General features: G+C 37.6%; 1 long non-coding RNA gene across 1 annotated transcript; it reads right to left on the minus strand.

The window, feature by feature from the left end:
- Positions 1-3,846: 3,846 nt before the first annotated feature.
- On the minus strand, positions 3,847-6,877 carry LOC147140886 (uncharacterized). The gene is made up of 3 exons (XR_015088366.1): positions 6,844-6,877; positions 4,549-4,594; positions 3,847-3,932 (listed from the first exon to the last, which is right to left on the minus strand). It is a non-coding gene; the product is annotated as an uncharacterized LOC147140886 (long non-coding RNA).
- Between the last annotated feature and the right edge of the window lie 291 nt (positions 6,878-7,168).

The raw sequence follows: 7,168 nt of genomic DNA on the forward strand, positions 1-7,168 counted from the left end.
TTTGCATCTTAGTATTTTATTTTTTCATAGTGTTTATCACTTTAATATCTTTTACACTAACACTACCAAAATGTTGAAACTATTGGAACGACGAGAGCAGTCATTTTGATGGGTTGCGCTTTGTTGCACTCTGGCAATAAGGTCAGTGACTAAAATGATTATTACTTGCTGCTTGACGGTCTTATAAAGATCCCGTGTTGATTCAAATTCAGTTGTGAGTATATTTGAGTGTAAATTATGTCACATAAATAAATGAGAAACAGTTGGTGGAGCACCTATATTGTCTCGTACGGCTCTCGCGCTGCGTGCGGGCCAGCTGTTATAAAATATAGTCAACAAAATATAAATGCAACACTTTTGTTTTTGCTCCCATTTTTTATAAGATGAACTCAAAGGTCTTACATATTTACACAATATCACCATTTCTCTCAAATATTGTTCACAAACCAGTCTAAATATGTGATAGTGAGCACTTCTCCTTTGCCGAGATAATCCATCCTACTCACAGGTGTGCCATATCAAGATGCTGATTAGACACCATGATTAGTGCACAGGTGTGCTTTAGACTGCCCACAATAAAAGGACACTCTGTAAGGTGGAGTTTTGTTGATGGAAACGCTAACGGAAGCCCGTTTCCGTACCGTACTGACAGGTTTTCTGAGTCGCCAGAGCCCCCCCCCCACAAAACAAAACTGCACCTGATACCAAGCCACTCTTATGTAGTCCAACAAAGAATTCAGCAGAAAACGGCCAAGAAGATTGTTAGAGATGAAAAGAAAACCCACCGTGAAACTTCAGCTGCAATAGAAGATTCTCTGAAAAAGAAAAAAAAAAAAAAAAAGCTGTGTGGCTGTTATATAAGATGCACAATTAGGAAGTGCTTAAACAAAAATGAGCTGCACAGTTGAGTTGCCAGAAAAAAAAAACATTATTGCGCCAATGTCATAAAGTAGCTCACTTACAATATGCCAAACAGCAGTTAGCGGCCTCAGAACGTCTGGAACAAAGTCATTTGGAGTGATGAGACCAAAGTGGAACTTTATGGTCACAACCATAAACGCTGTTGGGAGAGGAGTCAACAAAGCCTATGACAAAAAGTATACCATCACTACTGTGAAACATAGAGGTACATCTCAGATGTTTTGGTTATGCATGAACAAAGGTACAGGGAATGTAATCAAAATTGATGGCAACATGAATGCAGCATGTTTGCTTTTATCAGCCCTTTCTTTGTTGCTATTGCTATTGTTTAAGGATGGTGCTCTTCTCAAATGCCTTTGGATTGATTTTATTTCCCCTAAAAGTACAATAAATGTGTTTTGCCTGATCACTAATGCTTTCTTTAAATAGTGGTACATATCTTACAAATTCTGCCAGGGTATGTAAACTTATAAGCACAATTGTAGCTGGCAGATACAACCATAGCTCGTTGCTACGCAAAATTCGTAGCACTCACACGAAACTGCCCCACAGGACTACCGGTATTTAAAATGAGACAAACTTAGTTAGGGAAGCTAAAGTGCATCTTTACTCATGTTAAGGATAAACATTTTTATGGTTTTGTTATGAATGTATGAAAATAAAATGATAGCATGGATCCTGCTCTTTGTGAGAGAGGCAGTTTGTCACTTAGCACCGGTTGCCTAGAGACATATCACACTTATTGACGGAATGGTTAAAAAAAAAAAAAAACAGCCAAGGCCACGCGGTCTATACAATATCGCACAAAGTGAATTTACTACAGATGTTCATTGCCCGCAGGCCACAGAAACGTAGTAAAGCACAATAACTAAAGAATGAAACCTGGACACAGACATATAACCAAAGAATGAGATCAGCACTGTTAACTTAGTACAAGTTCTGCCACCTAGTTACAGCAATAATACTGGAAAGAAGAAAATAGCCAATGGTATGCTACTTTTAAGACTGTTTGCTTCTTGTTAGCAGGTGTTGCTAATTAGCATTGATCAAAATCAAACCCACATTATCATGGTTACCGCAGCTGTGTTAATGACTGTTGAAAAGCTGTGCTGATATTTTGTTGTTTTGTTTTCCTATTCGGGACATGACTAAAACCTAAAATATTTCCACTGCTTTGATGACAGCTGCTAATGCAAAAGCTTTCACAAGCAGCTCGGGTACAGTGTTTTTTTATTTATTTTTTAAACGGTTTTCATTTTTAGGGATACGACTAAAAACAAAATACACATTGCTGCCACAATGACTTAGCTGAGGATGCTAGTAAGTCAGTGGCTAGTGTCAGCTATTTTTCATAATCAGCTAGCGTATTGTTCTTCGTTTTTGTTTTCATTTTTAGATGAAGGGAAACGGCTAAAACTGAAAATAGACGCTGCTGCTGCTTTGATGACTAGCTGTAACGCTAGCAGCTTATACCAGCTAGCTACTGTCATCATTGTTGCATCGTGTATTTTCAGTCATGTGCTAAAATAAAAACAACCCAAAAAACCCACCCATCCATTTATTAAGCGTTTGCTTGCCATGTGTACGAAAGCCAGTTGAAGTTAGCAGCTAATGGCGTGCACACGTAGGACTGCCAATGGAACTGATTGTGGTTCCCTTGTATTTATTGATCTGACAGTTGAAAAAAGCAGCAGGATGAATTCTGAAGTGTTTTGGGAAATATTATCTGCTCATATTCAGCCAAATGCTTCTCAGTGGATGGTGCTTCACAGTGCAGATGGACAATGATCTGAAGCACATTGCAAAAGCAACCAATTCATTTTTAAAATGCAAAGAAGTGGAATGTCATGCAATGGGCTGGTTAACTCATTCACTGCCAGACATTTTCAGAACCTCTTTTAGTCTAACATTTGAAAAACATATATAAATAGGTTCCTGGTATTGAATGGCTGGACTGTGAAAAGACAAATACATTTGTCTTTGGCAGTGAATGAATCACCTCAACTGAATCCAATTGAGCATACATTTTACTCACTGAAGACAAAACTGATGGAAAAACATGCCAAGAACCAGTAGTAAGTGAAGACGTTTACAGAGAGGCCTGGCAGAGCACCAATCTCGCATCTGGTGATGTTTATGTGTTTCAGACTTTAGGCTGTATTGACTGCAAAGGATTTGCAACTAAGTATTAAAAAGTGAAAGTTTAATTTATGATTGTTAATTTGTCCCATTAATCTTAGTCCCCTGAAAAGTGGGAGGTATACAGTACTTTTAAACTGCTGTAATTCCTACACCGTTCACCTGATTTACAGTAGATGTAAATACCCTCACACTAAACATAAAAGTCTGCAGATAAAGCACATTTTGTTCATTTTATTTAAAATCCATTGTGGTGTGTTCCAGAAGAAATAAGATGAGAAGTGTGTGTGTGTATTTATTTATATATATATATATATATATATATATATATATATATTTTTTTTTTTTTTTACAGTTTGAAAAACATGCAGAATTTTACGGATGCGATTTTGACACAATTAAAAGAGCGGAATGGAAATTATTTTGCATGAGTCAGTCCTTGTAACACAAATACATTTTGGATGGAAAATTACATTTTTTTTAAAGAACTTTTTGACCCCAGCCATTCAGACTTGGACGACTATGATCTTGTGATTCCAGCAAGATGGGCCAATTGCTCAAACCGCAAGAGAGAGAATGTAGTTCTTGTGCTTTGGAGGGAGAATAATCTCCCATTACGGCAATGTCAACTGGCCGACTTGACTTCTTCAATTATGGGGGTACCTGAAGGAGAGAGTTTATGTCAACAAACCAGAGACCCTGGAGCAAGTGAAAAAGAACATCAATAAAAAAATACAAAATAAAAAATATAAGGGAAGTGGTACCTGACAACCTTGCAGCTGTTATGGAGCACATTATGAAAGCAGAAAATGGACACCCTTTCAAAGATGTGATTCTCCATTAGGAATGTATATGTGACAAGGATCCTGGTTCTATAAATAATTTCAAAATTTCATGTATCTTTCTGTAAAATTACGGAAGTTATTAAAAACCTGTGACTTTTGGGATACCCTTATATTTATATAAATAATAGAAGCTGATTTATGGTACGCTATAAACTAACAACGGCCGCGATGTTTGCTGCTAGCATTAGCTAGCTGTCTCTTGTAGTTAACAGCCCATTTCTTACATTATTGGCTGGTGGAATTTTGTATTTAAGTGCAATTACCTGTATGTTAGTACAATTAAGATAATTGCTAGCCGCCAAGTTCTAACATCAGTGTGCTCCATTAAAAAAAAAATGTCCAAAATGACTGTATTACAACCCATTCTACTTTCCAATGTGGAAGATATAAGAAGTTATATTTACTTGCTTGGTAATATTCAAATGACTCATAAAACTAATAAGGACAATTGGCATCCTTCTGCTGTCAATGGGAGCTTTGATGGTGTTAATTGACTATAAATGACAAATATAATAATAATGGCTTCATGTTGATTATATGATGCTTTGTTTGAGCTTACATAAACATGAAAGGTGTTTTTTATACCGAATGACGCTCTAATACAACTTCATATTAATTAAAGTGATAATAAAGATTCACATACCTGTATTAGCATGACAAAGTGATGTGTGTAAATCATGCAGCCAAGCCTGTAAGGATAAAAAATTGATACACAGCATGTATGTTATGAAAGCGTATGCTCTTTTAAAGGGGTTATATTATGGAAAAGGTTGTATTCAGAGTATAGAAGGTATAAGCAAATAAAACGTAAAAAAAAATCCCCAAATGTATCATTTTGTGGACATATATATGTAAATATTTTGAATTTTATATTTTTGTATTTACATTTAACACAATGCATTAAAAAAAACTTACAAAAATAAGCACATGATAAAAATGCATGTTTAATGCCGATACAGCATGTATGTAATATTTTTGAAATACATTGAAATTTTATTTAATTAAAGAAATAATCATCATTAAACATGTAAATAGAAATAATGCATTTGTAATCTATTTTCAATGTATATCGCACACCTCCCCTTTTTGAATAATAATAGAGGACACAATGTAACCAAAAAACAAAGGCAAACGCATACAGTATCTTTATATATGGGATAGGCTCCAGATCGCCCGTGACCCAAGTAAGGATAAGCGGGTGGGAAAATGGATGGATGGATAAAAAAAGAAAACAAATATATTTTAATATGAATATCACGCCACATTTTTAATATGATTTTTTTTTTGTTTGTTTGTTTTTTTAACTTTTTGAAATAATTTCTGGAACTTGTGTTTCCCCACCATCCACCACACACTGCAGTTACCCAGCTTAAAGCACACAAAACCAACATCCAAATAAACATTGAGTCTCACATGCGAAGGCTGCCGTAATGCATTATATAGGTGAGGAACTGCACATAACCGAGACAACCTTTCATCGAAAATAATAAAACATGCAGCTGCTTTCGTGTGACCCTGACCACCGAATGTTGGTGCCATTAGAATAAAACTGCACAGGGGGGGCAGGCACCATCTGTTTGAGGGACCAGAGCTCACCAATGTAAATAGCACTTGAAGAGCAGAGCGGCAGCCAGGATCTATGATTCTCTCAAACAATATTGACACTCTGTGTGTGTGTGTGCGTGTGGGCGCAACTTTCACACGTCAACGCGTCAAGGATGAGCGCTGCAAAAGGGAGATGCTCATCATTACTTTTTTTTTTTTGCAACGCTGAATGCTGCTAAAATGGCCGACACAATGGCAGACATGCAAATATACATGACCGACAACAATAACACTAAAGTCAATTGACAGTTTACTTTATTTACTCAAATTTAGTCTATTAGGCTGGAAAAACTTTGTAGGCACATACTGTAGTCAGTTTATGATGAAGATAAAGCTATGCGGCTGGTCACATAGTCCACTGAATTGGTAAAAAAAAAATATATATATCCCAGATAAGTGCGGGATATGGATAAACCGATGCGGCTATCCAAATAGTCAGTTGAATGTACGTAGTTAAGTATTAACAACCCGTGCTCAATACTTTATTGATGCACCTTTGGCAGTACGTACAACCTGAAGTCCTTTTGTAGATGATGCCACAAGCTTTGCACACCTACAATATCTTTGGGCAGTTTTGCCCATTCCTACTTACAGCACCTTTGAAGCTCCATCAGGTTGGATGGGGAGCGTCGGTGCACAGCCATTTTCAGATCCCACCACAGACGTTCAATCGGATTCAAGTCTGGGCCAATCAAAGACATTCACTGAGTTGTCCTGAAGCTACTCCTTTGTTGCCTTGACTGTGTCAAAGGTCCCGAGCACTCTGGAGCAGGTTTTCATCCAGGATGTCTCTGTACATTGCTGCATTCATCTTTCCCTCAATCCTGACTAGTCTCCCAGTTCCTACCGCTGAAAAGCATCATCAAAGCACAATGCTGCCATTACCATGCTTCACTGTAGGGATAGGGAGGGCATTCTCACCAAAGAATTGAATTTTTGTCTCATCAGACCAAAGAATTTTTTTTCTCATGGTCTGAGGGTCTTTCAGGTGCCTTTTGGCAAACTTCAGGTGGGCTGCTTTTATTAAGGAGTGGCTTCCATCAGGTCACTTTGCCACACAGGCCTGTTTTGTGCAGTGCTGCAGACACACAATTTGATGTTTGTCCTTATGGAAGGTTCTCCTATCTCCACAGAGGACCACTGGAGCTCTGACCATAGTTTTCTTGGTCACTTCCCTTCTCCACTGATTGCTCAGTTAAGATGGGCAGCCAGCTCGAGGAAGAGTCCTGGTGGTTCAGAACTTCTTCCATTTAAGGATGATTGAGAATAATGTGGTCATTGGAACCTTTAAAGCAGCAGAACATTTTCTGTACCCAGCCCCAGAGATTTGTACCTCAAGACAATCCTGTCTCTGACATCTACAGACAATTCCTGTTGGGACCTTGTAGAGAGAGGTGTGCGCCTTTCCAAAACATGTCCAATCAACTGAATTTACCACAAGTACACTCGAGTTAAGCTGTGTGAACCACTCAAGGACGATCAGTGAAAACATGATGCAGCTGAGCTCAATTTTGAGCTTTGTGGCAAAACTTGTGAATACTTAGGTATATGATTTCTTATATCTTATACTTAATAAATGAGCAAAAATTAAAACAAAACACCTTTTTCACGTCAGTATGGGGTGCTTGTGCGTAGAATTTTGAGGAAAAAAAATAATT

Source organism: Filicampus tigris, chromosome 10 (assembly GCF_054856515.1).
Source record: "Filicampus tigris isolate MCC_2025a chromosome 10, RoL_Ftig_1.0, whole genome shotgun sequence".
NCBI lineage: Eukaryota > Metazoa > Chordata > Actinopteri > Syngnathiformes > Syngnathidae > Filicampus > Filicampus tigris.